Source organism: Hyperolius riggenbachi, chromosome 1, assembly GCF_040937935.1.
Source record: "Hyperolius riggenbachi isolate aHypRig1 chromosome 1, aHypRig1.pri, whole genome shotgun sequence".
Taxonomy (NCBI): Eukaryota; Metazoa; Chordata; class Amphibia; order Anura; family Hyperoliidae; genus Hyperolius; species Hyperolius riggenbachi.
In genome coordinates, this window is record NC_090646.1 from 583,657,840 (window position 1) to 583,676,064 (window position 18,225).

The 18,225-nt window shown below is 47.1% G+C and overlaps 1 long non-coding RNA gene across 1 annotated transcript; it reads left to right on the forward strand.

Moving 5' to 3' along the window:
- The first annotated feature begins 1,355 nt into the window (after nucleotides 1-1,355).
- LOC137557987 (uncharacterized) lies at nucleotides 1,356-17,978 on the forward strand. The gene is made up of 3 exons (XR_011029647.1): nucleotides 1,356-1,430; nucleotides 1,770-1,840; nucleotides 17,928-17,978. It is a non-coding gene; the product is annotated as an uncharacterized lncRNA (long non-coding RNA).
- Nucleotides 17,979-18,225: the final 247 nt, after the last annotated feature.

Here is an 18,225-nt window from a genome sequence, read left to right on the forward strand (position 1 = left end):
TTTTGTAAATGAAGACAACTTTGTATCTCTGAAACCTTGTAACTTTAGTCGTTTGTAAGTAGGGGACTGTCTGTATTTAGTCAGTGTTTGCCCATTGTAAAATCTTCCCTCTCCCTGATTTACATTTATCACAGGTGGTGACACTTTTAGTTCTGTCAGGTGATGTCTGCAGAATGTTTCTGTACTGAGAGTTGTAAAGCCAGTAGGAAATATACCTGTCCCCCCGCAATGCTCCCAGAGGAGAATTCCCCATAGCTAAACAGCCTAGGCTGAACATCACTGGGAGGGCAGAGCTACATACCATTATACAGCAATATATACTGTAGATATAGGAAGTGTTTATAATACCCCTTACACACCCCAATGAGTTCTGGTTCATCATGAGCTTGCAGGTTAGTCTGTACCTCTGGGTGTTTCAAGTCCTACTTCATAGAACCACATTAATCCATGCCATGCACTGATGAAGACCAACCAGTCTGAAACAGTCTGTATGCATGTTGGATTATTGTGCCTCTTCACAATTAACATCTGACACATAATTGCATTCCAGAGGATCTGGAGGTGTGTTTAGCTTCTAAGGACGACAATGGTTAATTTGCATATTCACTGGGAGACATCTCAGAGCTAATTCCAACCCGAATTATCGCAAATACTTTCTGTTTTCAGAAAGCAAACTTTTGCTTTCCATGGAGTCTTAGTAAGGATGCTTTTAGGACCATTGTAGCCCCTCACACACCCCGAGTTCTGGTTCACCATGAGCTTGCTGGTTGGTCCGAAACCAGGAAAATTATTGTGAAAGTGGGTAACCTGAATAGTTAAAGAGAAACCGTAATCAAGAATTGAACTTCATCCCAATCAGTAGCTGATTCCCCCCTTTCCCATGAGAAATCTATTCCTTTTCACAAACAGATCATCAGGGGGCTCTGTATGGCTGATATTGTGGTGAAACCCCTCCCATAGTGTGATGAGGTTTCCTGTCTGTGAACCTTGCTGCATTGTGGGAAATAGCTTTTTACAGCTGTTTCCAACTGCCAAAAAAGAAGGCAGCATCTCCTTCCACTGACATCACCTGCCAGCAGTAAAAATGTCACCATGTGATAAATGTCAGATTGTAAACCAGGGAGAGGAAAGCTTTTACAATGGGCAAACACTGACTAAATCATTTATACATAATTATTGTAAAAATGAAGCACTTTTTTATTACATTATTTTCACTGGAGTTCCTCTTTAACTGCATTCCACTATTTGTCACTACAGTGCCTCTTTAAATTGCCTCATTATTAAACTTGTGATAAATTTACTGTAAGTTAACCATACATGACATTCCTCTATGACAGATCATTCATTCATACGATCAACTGGAAATACAAGCCAGGAAGCAGTACCTGTCAGTCTGGTGCACAGCATCTGTAGATATGGGAGCAGAACAGGTACTTTCTACTCAACAGTTCTGGGGAGTTTTCTGGTCTTACATCTCTTCAGAGTTTTGTTGATCTTGCTTTTAATGATGATGCTGCTGTCCAGAAATCTCTGAGGTCACCGTATAGCCTTTTCTCTGAATGGCATACGTACCTACCTGACCACAACTATTTCACAACAGCATTCTCAGTGAAAATAAAACCTCCAAGTCCAATTTATTCTCTCTCAGTACAATGTGCTGTTTGTCTTTCCATTGTGGCTTTTCTTAGCCACAAAGAACATGCCTGTTATGTAAACCAATATTAAGAGGTGATGGCAAATAGCAATTCCTTGTGTATGTTTTATTTCAGCCACTGTATTAAAGTGACAGCCAGCAATCAGCAATGTAATGGCATCGAACAAAGTCTACCCGATATACCAGGTGAGATGGGCATGACTCGCAGAATGAGTCGCTGCAGTAGCTTTAGAAAATAATAAAATGGTGTTTAAATATAGATTAACAGGGATAAAGGACTTTCTACCCACTTAGCTTAGTTGGCTCAAGCCGGACATCTTGGAAACATTGGTTATACGTATCCCAAGGGATACATCTGACAGGTTTTGGGGTACAGGTAGTCCCCGGGTAACGAACGAGATAGGGACTGTGGGTCTGTTAATTTTCCCATAAGTTGAAGCCCTGTGCCATCTCTGTCCCTGTACCTTCTCTGTGCCTCCAGTATCCCTCCATGTGTCACACCTGCTCCCTTGTGCCTCCAGTGCCACTCAATGCTCCCCTGTGCCTTCAGTGTCTGCCTCTGAGCCACCTCTGCATCCCCCCTCCCTCCCCCCCCCCCTAAAGTAATCTCTGTCCCACTGTGCCTCTTTCCACCCCCCTCTGCCCTCTGTGTTCCCCTCGCCCCCCCCCCCCCCCGGTGTCCCTCTGACTTTACTGTGTCCCTTTGTGCCACCTCTGTCCTCCTGCCCCCCTTTGTGCCTCCTTCCTCTCTGTCTCCTATCACGCTTGGTACAGCATCACGCTAGGTTACAGGTGTATATAATGAGGATCAGATAATCATAGTCAAAACGTAAATAAAGTCATATACGTGTGATCGAATAGCTGTGGTACAATAGGCTGAGACAAAGGCTAGGTCGTTAAGCAGGCTAGAGTCATACACAGGTGGTCAGATGGCTGAGGTACAATAGGCTGAGGCAGAGTCGTGGTCAAGGGTAGCAAAAGCCTTACACAGTATATCAGAAAAATAACAAAGCTAGTCTAAAGGATAGATATACAGTGGGTTGCAAAAGTATTCGGCCCCCTTGAAGTTTTCCACATTTTGTCACGTTACTGCCACAAACATGAATCAATTTTATTGGAATTCCACATGAAAGACCAATACAAAGTGGTGTACATGTGAGAAGTGGATCGAAAAATCATACATTATTCTAAACATTTTACAAATAAATAACTGCAAAGTGGGGTGTGCGTAATTATTCGGCCCCCTGAGTCAATACTTTGTAGAACCACCTTTTGCTGCAATTACAGCTGCCAGTCTTTTAGGGTATGTCTCTACTATCCTTGCCCATTCTTCTTTGCAAAACAGCTCCAGCTCAGTCAGATTAGATGGACAGCTTTTGTGAACAGCAGTTTTCAGATCTTGCCACAGATTCTCGATTGGATTTAGATCTGGACTTTGACTGGACCATTCTAACACATCGATATGTTTTGTTTTAAACCATTCCATTGTTGCCCTGGCTTTATGTTTAGGGTCATTGTCCTGCTGGAAGGTGAACCTCCGCTCCAGTCTCAAGTCTTTTGCAGTCTCCAAGAGGTTTTCTTCCAAGTTTACCCTGTATTTGGCTCCATCCATCTTCCCATCAACTCTGACCAGCTTCCCTTTCCCTGCTGAAGAGATGCACCCCCCAAGCATGATGCTGCCACCACCATATTTGACAGTGGTGATGGTGTGTTCAGAGTGATGTGCAATGTTAGTTTTCTGCCACACATAGCGTTTTGCATTTTGGCCAAAAAGTGCCATTTTGGTCTCATCTGACCAGAGCAACGTCTTCCACATGGTTGCTGTGCCCCCACATGGCTTGTGGCAAACTGCAAACGGGACTTCTTATGCTTTCTGTTAACAATGCCTTTCTTCTTGCCACTCTTACATAAAGGCCAACTTTGTACAGTGCATGACTAATAGTTGTCCTATGGACTGAGTCTCCCACCTGAGCTGTAGATCTCTGCAGCTCGTCCAGAGTCACCATGGGCCTCTTGACTGCATTTCTGATCAGCGCTCTCCTTGTTCAGCCTGTGAATTTAGGTGGATGGCCTTGTCTTGGTAGGTTTATAGTTGTGCCATACTCCTTCCATTTCTGAATAATCGCTTGAACAGTGCTCCTTGGGATGTTCAAGGCTTTGGAAATCTTTTTGTAGCCTAAGCCTGCTTTACATTTCTCAATAACTTGATCCCTGACCTGTCTTGGACCAGTCTTGTGTGTTCTTTGGACTTTACGGTGTTGTTGCTCCCAATATTCTCTTAGACAACCTCTGAGGCCCTCACAGAGCAGCTGTATTTGTACTGACATTAGATTACACACAGGTGCACTCTATTTAGTCATTAGCACTCATCAGGCAATGTCTATAGGCAACTGCCTGCACTCAGATCAAAGGGGGCTGAATAATTATGCACACCCCACTTTGCAGTTATTTGTAAAAAAAAATTGGAATCATGTATGATTTTCATTCCACTTCTCATGTGTACACCACTTTGTGTTGGTCTTTCATGTGGAATTCCAATAAAATTGATTCATGTTTGTGGCAGTAATATGCCAAAATGTGGAAAACTTCAAGGGGGACGAATACTTTTGCAACCCACTGTATATCGCAAACACTGCGTGTGTAGATATATATAATATCAGAGAAACTAGGCTAATCACATATAACTACAATAATATCACAGAGTGACAGAGTCCCCAGCATCAGCGTGCTGAATGCCATCACGGGCAGTGAGCAACTGAATGAACAGAGCTTATATACAGGTGGGAAAGATCAGACCAGCCCAGAAAAGGAACTGACCAATCAGCAAAGGTTCCACCAGAAAAGTGTCAGCTGACCAGTGTGGTGTCAGCTGACACCCACCAGACCAGCCTCCTCAACATATAAGAACTGCTCTGGGACAGGCGCGTCCCCCTGGGGAGGCTGGAGGAACGTACAAGCTGAGTCACAGCCGCAGGGGTGCTGGGGATGCTGCTGCAGAAATCGGAAGAGGAAGCTACCTGCAGCAGCCCACTGCTGCCTGAGCCCTTGCTGGAACCATTAGCAGGTAAGAGCATTACACCCCCTTTGTGCTTCCTTCCATTCCTGCTCCCCTCTTGCGCTCCACCAGCCCAGTTTATACTGCAGTGCAGAGTATGCACAGTGGGAGCAGTGCTCATCTCACCTGCTCCGGGCACCTCCAGTAATGAGCGCCCTCTCACTTTGAACGCTCACTTTGCTGAGCTTACCTACACAATCTGTTCATAGTATTCAAAATGTGTTGGCCTTCCTACTACATGAGTAAAATTGGAAGTGTGTACACACCTTAAAGGATACCTTAGCCCTAAATGATGCCCTGTGTGTGTGGGGAGATGTGCATTGGCTTGCCGCACCTCTCGTGGACTGGCGTCTTCTACAGTTTGTCCGCTGTGCCTCCTGCTCCTCATTTCATGGTTGAGGCAATCAGCGCCCTTTGACCTGTATATGCACAGTATGTCCTATTGGGCTTCCAATGACTTGATGTTGGAGTGCACGCATGCCAGGTATGTCCCCAAGCTGGCGTGAGCATGCTCCACTGGCAAGTCCCTCACAGAAAGCCCAATAGGACATACTGCACATGCGCGGGGCAATATGTCCAGGTCAAAGGGCGCCAAACGCGTAGACCAGGAAATGAGTAATGGGAGGCACAGCAGGTGAACTGTAGAAGACGACGGGCCATGGGAGGTGCGGTAAGCCCAACACACACACACACGCACACACACACACACACGCACACACACACACACACACAACACACAACACACAACACACAACACAACACACACACCACACACACACCACACACACACCACACACACACCACACACACACCACACACACACCACACACACACACCACACACACCACACACACGTACACTCATTTTTAAAATTTAAGCTAGAGTGAAAAAAAAAAAAAAAAACTCAAACTAAGACCACAAGAGTGAAAAAAAACCAGACTAAAACTCGAACAAAAATCACAGTGTGATGTGTGGTGCTGAGGACACCTCCATGCTCAGTCTCTCATTGGGAGGATGATATTGGGCAACTGAATATGGACGAGCTCAGCTCGTCCATCACCGCCGATGGCTGCCGCTCAGGCCCTGCTGGGCCGATTTTGCTCAAATAAAGTGCAGCACACGCAGCCGGCACTTTGCCAGCCGCGTGTGCTGCCCGATCGCCGCCGCTCTGCGGCGATCCGCCGCGAGCAGCGGCGAAAGAGGGTCCCCCCAGCCGCCTGAGCCCTGCGCAGCCGGAACAAATAGTTCCGGCCAGCGCTAAGGGCTGGATCGGAGGCGGCTGACGTCAGGACGTCGGCTGACGTCCATGACGTCACTCCGCTCGTCGCCATGGCGACAGGAGAAGCCAAACACGGAAGGCTGCTCATTGCGGCCTTCCGTGTTACTTCTGGCTGCCGGAGGCGATCGGAAGAACGCCTCCGGAGCGCCATCTAGTGGGCTTTTATGCAGCCAACTTTCAGTTGGCTGCATGAAATAGTTTTTTTTTTATTTAAAAAAAACCCTCCCGCAGCCGCCCTGGCGATCTTAATAGAACGCCAGGGTGGTTAACATAGATGCGATGTCAGGGAGATAGAAGACTCACACACAGCAACTATTATATCAGATTTAGAGTTGGGCCGAACCTCCGATTTTCGGTTCGCGAACCGGGTTCGCGAACTTTCGCGAAAGGTTCGGTTCGCGTTAAAGTTCGCGAACCGCAATAGACTTCAATGGGGATGCGAACTTTGAAAAAAAAAAATAATTATGCTGGCCACAAAAGTGATGGAAAAGATGTTTCAAGGGGTCTAACACCTGGAGGGGGGGATGGCGGAGTGGGATACATGCCAAAAGTCCCCGGGAAAAATCTGGATTTGACCCAAAGCAGCGTTTTAAGGGCAGAAATCACATTGAATGCTAAATGACAGGCCTAAAGTGCTTTCAAACATCTTGCATGTGTATACATCAATCAGGTAGTGTAATTAAGGTACTGCTTCACACTGACACACCAAACTCATCGTGTAACGCACCGCAAACAGCTGTTTGTGTAGTGACGGCCGTGCTTTACTGGTGCGCACCATGGCGAGAGTGCAGGTTTTGGTGGCTTTACAGCCCATATGGTCACCTGGCTGATGTAGCTGAATGACAGAACAGTGACTGTCCAGCTGATCAAATTTGGTCTGACCACAATGAGGCAACGACCTTATTATCGTGGGTGTGCCCCCCGAGACACTCATCTAGGCGCCGGTCATTGCTCCATTGTGATACGCAAGCCCCTTCACCACGGCAAGGTAATGATCACGAAGGGGAATGGGCGCATGTACATGCCTTTTCTTTTGTTGTTGCAGCTGCCCGCAGTGCAGCCAGAAAAATTAGGCAGTCATGTACACGCACCCGAAAAATTATTACAGCGGCCGCTGCTAGCAGCGGCCTAAAAAATTCAGCAATCCGCCTGGAGTCCCGGACCCTGTTGGTGGTGGCGGAGAAGGTAGTCAAGCGGCCTGCAGGCAGACATGCTGTGTGGAGGGACTGGGAGCGACTTAGTCTTCTTGGGGCAGGCCAGGCAGCCAGTCACACGGCGTGCAGGCAGAGATGCTGTATGTGCGGGGACTGACTTAGTCTTGGGGCGGGCAGCAGCCCTCCGGGATCCATGCCTCATTCATTTTGATAAAGGTGAGGTACTTAACACTTTTGTGACTTAGGCGACTTCTCTTCTCTGTGACAATGCCTCCAGCTGCGCTGAAGGTCCTTTCTGAGAGGACGCTTGCGGCAGGGCAGGAGAGAAGTTGGATGGCAAATTGGGACAGCTCTGGCCACAGGTCAAGCCTGCGCACCCAGTAGTTCAAGGGTTCCTCATCGCTGTTCACAGCAGTGTCTACATCCACACTTAAGGCCAGGTAGTCGGCTACCTGCCGTTCCAGGCGTTGGTGGAGGGTGGATCCGGAAGGGCTACGGCGAGGCGTTGGACTAAAGAACGTCCGCATGTCCGACATCACCATGAGATCGCTGGAGCGTCCTGTCTTTGACTGCGTGGACACGGGAGGAGGATTAGTGGCAGTGGTACCTTGCTGGCATTGTGCCGTCACATCACCCTTAAAGGCATTGTAAAGCATAGTTGACAGCTGGTTCTGCATGTGCTGCATCCTTTCCACCTTCCGGTGAGTTGGTAACAGGTCCGCCACTTTGTGTCTGTACCGAGGGTCTAGTAGTGTGGCCACCCAGTACAGCTCATTCCCCTTGAGGTTTTTTATACGGGGGTCCCTCAACAGGCAGGACAGCATAAAAGACGACATCTGCACAAAGTCGGATCCAGTACCCTCCATCTCCTCTTGCTCTTCCTCAGTGACGTCAGGTAAGTCAACCTCCCCCCCCCAGCCGCGAACAATACCACGGGAAGGTTGAGCAGCACAAGCCCCTTGCGATGCCTGCTGAGGTTGTTCTCCTGCCGCTGTCCCCTCCTCCTCCTCCTCCCCCAAAGAAACACCTTGCTCATCATCCTCTGAGTCTGATTCGTCTTCTGCACACGACTTCTCTTCTTCCTCCTCCTCCCCCCTCTGTGCTGCCGCAGGTGTTGAGGAAACAGCTGGGTCTGATGAAAATTGGTCCCATGCCTGTTCCTGCCGTAACGGTTCCTGGTCACGCTCATTCACAGCTTCATCCGCCACTCTACGCACAGCACGCTCCAAGAAGTAAGCGTAGGGAATTAAGTCGCTGATGGTGCCCTCACTGCGGCTCACCAGGTTGGTCACCTCCTCAAACGGCCGCATGAGCCTGCATGCATTCTCCATCAGTGTCCAGTTGTCGGGCCAGAACATCCCCATCTTCCCAGACTGTTTCATTCTACTGTAGTTGTAGAGGTAGTGGGTCACGGCTTTCTTCTGTTCTAGCAGGCGGGAGAACATGAGCAGGGTCGAGTTCCAGCGAGTCGGGCTATCGCAAATGAGGCGTCTCACCGGCATGTTGTTTTTGCGCTGAATTTCCGCAAAGCGTGCCATGGCTGTGTAAGACCGCCTCAAATGCCCACAGAACTTCCTGGCCTGCTTCAGGACATTCGCTAAGCCAGGGTACTTTGCCACAAATCTTTGAACCACTAGATTCATGACATGTGCCATGCAGGGTATGTGTGTCAGCTTCCCCATATGCAAAGCGGCAAGCAGATTGCTGCCGTTGTCGCACACCACGTTGCCTATCTCCAGGTGGTGCGGGGTCAGCCACTCATCCACCTGTTTCTTAAGAGCAGCCAGGAGAGCTGCTCCAGTGTGACTCTCCGCTTTGAGACAAGCCATGTCTAAGATGGCGTGACACCGTCGTACCTGGCATGCAGCATAGGCCCTGCGGAGCTGGGGCTGTGTAGCTGGAGAGGAGTAGTAGTAGCACTGGTGGCTGAGCAAGATGAGGTGTTCTGTGTCGCTAAATACTCAACCACGTCCTGACAATCTTGGGAGGTGATGGGACGTGCCTTCTTCCGAGCACTGTACTGTGGGCCAGGTCCACACGAAATTACATTTACACGACCTCGCGCAGACCTGCCGGGTGGCCTTCCTCTGGCTCTGCCACTACCTCTTCCTCTACCTGTTTTGTCCATATCGGGTATGCACGGAGTGGTATATCACACTGCGTGCACTCACGTAGGTAGATGGGTTCACTTAACTGCACAGATATGCGCACTGATGCGGTGGGTTTACTGAACAGAACAGGTATACAGTGGCGGGTTCACAGAACAGGTATGCAGTGGCGGGTCCACTGAACAGAACAGGTATGCAGTGGCGGGTTCACTAAACAGAACAGGTATACAGTGGCGGTTCACTAAACAGAACAGGTATGCAGTGGCGGGTCCACTGAACAGAACAGGTATGCAGTGGCGGGTTCACTAAACAGAACAGGTATACAGTGGCGGTTCACTAAACAGAACAGGTATGCAGTGGCGGGTCCACTGAACAGAACAGGTATGCAGTGGCGGGTTCACTTAACTGCACAGGTATGCGCACTGATGCGGTGGGTTCACTGAACAGAACAGGTATGCAGTGGCGGGTTCACTAAACAGAACAGGTATACAGTGGCGGTTCACTAAACAGAACAGGTATGCAGTGGCGGGTCCACTGAACAGAACAGGTATGCAGTGGCGGGTTCACTTAACTGCACAGGTATGCGCACTGATGCGGTGGGTTCACTGAACAGAACAGGTATGCAGTGGCGGGTTCACTAAACAGAACAGGTATACAGTGGCGGTTCACTGAACAGAACAGGTATGCAGTGGCGGGTTCACTTAACTGCACAGGTATGCGCACTGATGCGGTGGGTTCACTGAACAGAACAGGTATGCAGTGGCGGGTTCACTAAACAGAACAGGTATACAGTGGCGGTTCACTGAACAGAACAGGTATGCAGTGGCGGGTTCACTTAACTGCACAGGTATGCGCACTGATGCGGTGGGTCCACTGAACAGAACAGGTATGCAGTGGCGGGTTCACTAAACAGAACAGGTATACAGTGGCGGTTCACTAAACAGAACAGGTATGCAGTGGCGGGTTCACTTAACTGCACAGGTATGCGCACTGATGCGGTGGGTTCACTGAACAGAACAGGTATGCAGTGGCGGGTTCACTAAACAGAACAGGTATACAGTGGCGGTTCACTAAACAGAACAGGTATGCAGTGGCGGGTCCACTGAACAGAACAGGTATGCAGTGGCGGGTTCACTTAACTGCACAGGTATGCGCACTGATGCGGTGGGTCCACTGAACAGAACAGGTATGCAGTGGCGGGTTCACTAAACAGAACAGGTATACAGTGGCGGTTCACTAAACAGAACAGGTATGCAGTGGCGGGTCCACTGAACAGAACAGGTATGCAGTGGCGGGTTCACTTAACTGCACAGGTATGCGCACTGATGCGGTGGGTTCACTGAACAGAACAGGTATGCAGTGGCGGGTCCACTGAACAGAACAGGTATGCAGTGGCGGGTTCACTTAACTGCACAGGTATGCGCACTGATGCGGTGGGTTCACTGAACAGAACAGGTATGCAGTGGCGGGTTCACTAAACAGAACAGGTATACAGTGGCGGTCCACTGAACAGAACAGGTATGCAGTGGCGGGTTCACTTAACTGCACAGGTATGCGCACTGATGCGGTGGGTTCACTGAACAGAACAGGTATGCAGTGGCGGGTTCACTAAACAGAACAGGTATACAGTGGCGGTTCACTAAACAGAACAGGTATGCAGTGGCGGGTCCACTGAACAGAACAGGTATGCAGTAGCGGGTTCACTTAACTGCACAGGTATGCGCACTGATGCGGTGGGTTCACTGAACAGAACAGGTATGCAGTGGCGGGTCCACTGAACAGAACAGGTATGCAGTGGCGGGTTCACTAAACAGAACAGGTATACAGTGGCGGTTCACTGAACAGAACAGGTATGCAGTGGCGGGTTCACTTAACTGCACAGGTATGCGCACTGATGCGGTGGGTTCACTGAACAGAACAGGTATGCAGTGGCGGGTTCACTAAACAGAACAGGTATGCAGTGGCGGGTCCACTGAACAGAACAGGTATGCAGTGGCGGGTTCACTTAACTGCACAGGTATGCGCACTGATGCGGTGGGTCCACTGAACAGAACAGGTATGCAGTGGCGGGTTCACTAAACAGAACAGGTATACAGTGGCGGTTCACTAAACAGAACAGGTATGCAGTGGCGGGTCCACTGAACAGAACAGGTATGCAGTGGTGAGTTCACAGCACAGGTATGCAGTGGTGGGTTCACAGCACAGGTATGCAGTGGTGGGTTCACAGCACAGGTATGCAGTGGTGGGTTCAATGAACAGGTATACAGTGGCGGGTCCACTGAACAGAACAGGTATGCAGTGGTGGGTTCACAGCACAGGTATGCAGTGGTGGGTTCACAGCACAGGTATGCAGTGGTGGGTTCACAGAACAGGTATGCAGCCAGACAGGAACAAGCTAAGCCTAACTAATCTTTCCCTGAGAGACAGTCTGCAGCAGCTCGCCCTACTCTGACTAATGCAGGCACACGAGTGGCCGTAATGGCCGCCGCTGCCTGCCTTATATAAGGGGGGGTGGGGCTCCAGGGGCTAGTGTAGCCTAATTGGCTACACTGGGCCTGCTGACTGTGATGTAGAGGGTCAAAGTTGACCCTCCATGTGCATTATGGGGCGAACCGAACTTCCGCAAAGGTTCGCCTGCGGGACGCGAACGCGAACCACTGAAGTTCGCATGGAACCGTTCGCAGGCGAACCGTTCGGCCCAACTCTAATCAGATTTGTATCAGAACCAAAGTCTGACAGTGCTGAGTTTTGTGAAGTTGTTAACTATGAAAAATACTGAAATGAATGACACGCACAACCTCATAGAATGAACTCTGTGAGGTTGTGCATGTTTAATGCTATTTTCATATAGTATTGAAATAGTGATGTATACATTTGCTGTGCTGCATTTTTTTTTTTTAAATTCAGCTCAGAACTATTTGTTGGATTTTTCATGCAGAAGTCAGAAGTTTAGATCCTATTACCTCAAGTGCGATTTTTGTAACTTCATCATTGATAGTAATATTTATGTATTTCCTGTTGTCTGGAGTTATACTTTAACCTATGACAATATGAGAGGCCAGGCCACATGTGCAATTCTCCTAGGAGATCATTTTTCAACTTACTTTTCAGCACTTTGTAAATAAAGCGGTATCGTCACCATAAAAATCAAATTTCAACAGCAACTGGTCTGAGTGTATTAGGTGATAAAGATGCTAATCCTGCATTCATAACGTTCAAAACTTTTTCTGCTGTTATGATTTGGAGTTATCACATACTTAAGGAACACTGGCCCTTTAGTAGTCGTGCCAAAGAATTGCATGCTGGGGGTTCTTTTTATCTATAATCTATTCCTCCTCTTCCCTTTATTTCCCTGCCAGCTTCTTATCTGAAACCTAATCCCCTACTCACTTGTGTTCACAAGCAAGGCTGAGGCGACTCAGCAATTGGAGGAGACAAGTAAAAAGTAAAGGGCAGAAATGACATTTCGAGTTAGCCTTAACTGTGGGCAAAAGACATGGCCCCCACCAGGAACAGAATTCTCATAATTTACTATATAACATTCACTGAAATCAAAATGTGGACAGTATAATACATGTGTTATGTAAATAGATGAAGTATTTATCTACTTATATATGTGTTTTTTTTCCCCTGGCATAGTATGGCTGATCCTACTGCTTTAAAAGAAAAGTACCAAAAACGCACCATCAAAATTATTTTGAGTATATTCCCACTTGTTGGTGGTTTAAAGTGATCCTAGCCGAAGCTTGGGTTCAAAATAAGATATTAACCTGAAGAAAGGGAACCATCAGGATCCTATTGAGACTTCCCTCAGTGGTCCGATGCCCCCCTTTCCATATCGGGGCCGCACTGCTCCTCTGTTATGAACGTGGCCATGCAGTAGCCACACGGCTCCAGCTGCTTACTGCAACTGTTCGGCCACGCCCAAGGAAGAGGAGGTGCGCAGCCCAGATGTGATTGACAATGCCTTGTCGCTAATTTTCCAGGGGACCCCGCTCAGTGACTGGGGACATCAGAGCAATGAGGGAAGCCTCAATGGGATCCTGAGGCTTCCCTCTCTCATTTTGTTTTTTTAAAGATTCTTTATTCCCGCTCTCATTTTGTACCCGAGCTTCGGCTCCGGTACACTTTAAAAAACATTTTATTGACAAGGTGTGAAAATATCACCTAGGAGAAAACTCAGGAGAAAAAGTGAATTGCATATGGGCCCAGATCAATGGTGGCTGAATAGTGTAATGGTTATGAGCTCTGCCTCTGTAGGCGACCTAGGCTAGGATCAAATCCCTTCTCTTGTTGTTTAGTAAGCCAGCACCTATTCAGTAGGAGTTTCATCCAAGTAGTAGAAACAGCGGTAAGTCACATCCAGGATAAAACAGGCTTTTATTGGGTCACTTAAAAATCCAATACCATATAATCAGGATAGGTCAGGAAAGGGAGAGTAGATAAGCATGCTCAGTCGACAGCTGTTTCGCACCCTCTAGGGGCGCTTTATCAGAATGAAGCGCCCCTAGAGGGGTCCTGACGAAGCGATTATATGGTATTGGATTTTAAAGTGACCCAATAAAAGCCTGTCTTATCCTGGATGTGCCTTACCGCTGTTTCTACTACTTGGATGGACTGTGAATTTTTGGGTTTGGAGCACTCCAGTGAGTTTTGTGACCAAAGCCTGTGCACCTGCTCTACAGTATATTGGTTTCTGGGCAAGAGTCCCTAATAATGCTACTGCCTACTGAGTGTGCTCTAGTGGCTGCAGCTGCTTCACAAGAACTTTGAGTCCAACAGGAGTAAAGTGCTATACAAATATCGGAATTATTTTACTAAGAGTTCAGAAGGACTCACGGCTCAAACAACTTCTCCTCTAAGGATAAAACGGGCAATAACCCAGCATCCCTCTGCCTGGCTTTATCATTTGGGTTTGGATTCTACCATGCCACTGTATCTTTGATATACATGCTCGCTTTAGAGATGGTCTAATAGAGATGGTTTAGAGATGCAGATAATTTTGAGTTGATGCACATTTTAAAGGGGAATTGAAGAGAGAGGTACATGGAGGCTGCCATGTTTAGTTCCTTTTCAGCAATACCAGTTGCCTGGCAGCCCTGCTGATCCTCTGCCTCTAATACTATTAGCCATAGCCCCTGAACAAGCATGCAGCAGATCAGGTGTTTCAGAATTTAAAGTCAGATCTGACCAGACTAGCTGCATGCTTGTTTCTGTTATTCAGATACTACTGCAGAGAAATAGACCAGCAGGGCTGCCAGGCAACTGGTATTGATTCAAAGGAAATAAATATGGCAGCCTCCGTATACTTCTTACTTCTGTTCCCCTTTAAGTTAATTGTATGCAAAGGTATGCAGTTTGGAATTGAACCAATCAAATGTAGTCGCTGATTTTTCCAAAGTTTAAAATTTGCATGAAGAAATATTCATCAATTCAAAATGATTAGCATCTCTTTGACCATCTCTAATCCTGCTACTACTTTGAGGATCTTCTCAAAGGAAACCGGAACCGAGAGGGATATGGAGGCTGCCACATTTATTTCCTTTTAAGCAATACCAGTTGCCTGGCAGTCCTGCTGATTGTTCTGGCATCAATAGTTTCCAAATCACACACCTGAAACTATTTTTTGTCAGGCTGTCTGCATGAGGGGTTGATGTGGCTCTGTAATATTTAAATAATATTAATATTTAAAGCTATAGGCGTGCTATACACCTGCGGTTCTGGATGAGAGTCTGGCTTCAGGGGGATAAATAAATAATTTGCATATCCAGCAGAGGTGCATTGTGGGTAACTACAGATACACACTTAAATCTGAATTATGGCAAATACCTTCTGTTTTAAGAGGGCAAACCACACGAAGCAATCCTTTTTTTTTAGTAGGAGGGCTTTTCTGTCACTTTTGGTCCCCTATACTTTCTTAGGGGTTTTGGGTCACCCTGAGCTGCTTGGGTATCCTGCTGTCAAGAACCTCTGATCTTCATGCTTGTTTAAGGTCTATGGCTAAATGTATTAGAGGCAGAGGAACAGTAGGACAGCCAGGCAATGTGTATTGTTTAAAATTAAATATTCAATCTCCATAATCCTCCCACTTCCGGTTCCCTTTAAGAAACCGTTTCCACCAGAGGCTGAAGGCAGTGAATTCACCACCTATCTGCCGCACCCGTGCATCGGCAAGTCACTTGCTAGCTTTCGGCACGGGCGTGGAAAAGCGGCCCCCATATAGAGTCACATCTGAGTGTGGCTGCAGCCATGCTTATATGCGACACATTGCGGTTTTTGCCACTGGATAACACCACTGTCACTGTGTGTCAAATGACGACACACATGGTGTAACCAAACACCATTCGGCATGACAGTCCAGCCAAAAGGCATTCCTGGCTGGAGGTTAGGAGGCTGAACTGAAGCGCACAGTTCAGCCGTCCATGGAAAATGGGCCTCATAGACATACATGCCTACTCCAGTGTGTTTCTGTTCCTTAGTTGGTAATTCAGGTATGTAGACCTCCAGATGTTTAACCTCCACCAAACCCGATAGAAATTCATGAAGCCAGTGAATGGGATGCCTTCTTAGCAGTAGCAGCAGGGGCTTAACAATAGACCCTGCAAGGGATGCAGCTGCTGGTGGGCCCAGAAGCAGCAGGGGGCCCTGTCACAGACCGCAAGGCCGGTCTGCGGATGGGGTCAATCGATCAGCGTCAGAAATCCTCTCACACGGTCATTTTGTTCATCACGAAGGGTAACCCGCGTTCGCAATTTGATGAACCGACTCGCGGAGGGAGCGTTCGGATGCCAACGGATTCACCTCACACATACAATTCAAAGATCTGCCACCAAGCGAGTTACACAGCCCGCTATTGTAATTATACTAGGACTTTGAGAACGCTCTGTTAACCCTTTGCGGTATGCAGGAATCTGGGTCAGATCGGACTATCTGAGCCGGATTCACGCATACGGGTTACAAATGTATACTTCTATTAAACACAGGGTAGCGAGTTCAGGGGAATAGGTACAATTGTGTATGTTCAGCAACAGGTCATAACCGCTAAATGATTTTTAAAACGTTTAATAACAAAAATGCATTACATACAGTTATATACACCAATTAACATATATACACAGAGCTTAAAAATAAAAGGGAATAAAATCAGAAAATTCTTACTTAGTTATGGCTGATAGTCCATTTGGAGAATGTAGAAAGAGAGTCCAGTTTAAAAGTAGGCATTCATGTTAAGAGTCCTTGAACACAGCATGCGTTGGTTCTCCTTGGAACGCATGCCTGGAACTTTCCTGGTCGATGGAATTTGGAGAACTGGGCAGGTTTGGTCCCGCCCCACTTTTATAGGACCTGAGTTTTAGGGCTATTCACTACCTGGAAAGTAGGTGTGTTTAAGGCAGGGTTACCTCCTAATCAGCAGGTTGCCGCCCCCAGACTCAGAGCAAGAAATGTACCAATTATTAATAATCTGTGTGACTCCGCCCCAGATTGGCGCATCGCAAATCCGAGACTATATTCATAAGCGGCCTGCGACCTTGTATTAAACGAGGCTATACATGCCTATTCTATTGCATTCGCTCTACGCAGGCCGGATAAAGTGGTTTCTCTACTGATTCCTGATAGCCAGAAAATTGCAATTCAGGTGAATGATAGAACTGATTTCTAGGCATCAGGAAATGTCATTTTTGTCTTGCTGTGCCAAACCTATTTTGAATTATTAATAAATTAAAGTTCACTTTGTTTGAGTCTATGAGCTTGGAGGGAACTTTTATCTCAGCCAGTTTGAGCTGGCTTGGGGATATAAGCTGTGTAGCCAAATGGCTCTGCCCAGGGGGGTTGGCCACGTGTGAAATTCTTTCCTGACCTGACACAGGATGTGGGGGAGGGGCTGTTGCTCTCAGTAAGAAGAACAAAAGAAAGGCATTTGTGTTATTCTACACAGGACTGACAGTAATTGTGCAGGACCATACGAAAATCGTTGGCGATTGCACACGACTTTCCGTAATGTTCGCCACAGGCCCCATGGAGAGAGAGGTTTCTTTCCCATGTCCTTAGAGACTGACAACTAAGGGCATGGAGAGAAAAAAAACCTTTATGTTCTCTGAACAATTGTTCTAATGACTGCATCTGCTCAGCCAGTGATAAGGAATCATACAAAGTTTTGGAGACAAAGTTTTGTGGACAGTCCCTTTCAGTGTTCAGCAGGGTCAAACGGGGCCCCATCCAAAGTTTCGCAGGGGGGGCCCAGTGAGTTCTAGTTACGCCACTGAGTAACAGTGTGTCTTTCAAATATGGCTTTATATATACCTCCAAATAGAAAACTGACCATTTCTTAGGAAAGGGGGAATCATATTTCTATTAAGTGTGGTGGAGGTTGAATATCTGAAAGTCTATATACTTGAATTACCAACTAAGGAACAGAAACACACTGGAGTAGGACTGTGTTGCACTGAACTTATCACCTTTTTATTGGACTTATTAAATATTGGCAGCGCACTGCCTAAACTAGTGGTGAGTAATTCTTATAGACTGTGTGGAAGGGTGGCAATATTTGCGCACATACAAATGAAATATTGTTTTTACTCATAGACATACATGTAAATATTTGTATGAACTCCCAGTAAACTAGCCAATATTGTCTACTTTCTATTCAGTAAGTTTTTACCTTCTGCCTCCATAACAGGATTATGATAATATCTCAGTATCAACAGAATGGGATTCAAGAAGGTCTGTGACATCTTCACATGAAAAAGGTAAAATATTTGAAATAGATTTTGGGTTTACAAGCAGGGTAAAGTGAACGGAATGTCAGCTGATTATATTGCACATACTGTATACTGTATACTTACAGGAAATGTCAATACCCTTTCCGTAATGCTGAAAATGTACCCGTCATGATTAAACACTGCCACTGCCAGCATGAATCAGTACATAGCGAGGTCACTGTACTTACAGAAGGGTTGGTTTAAATCAGAATACTA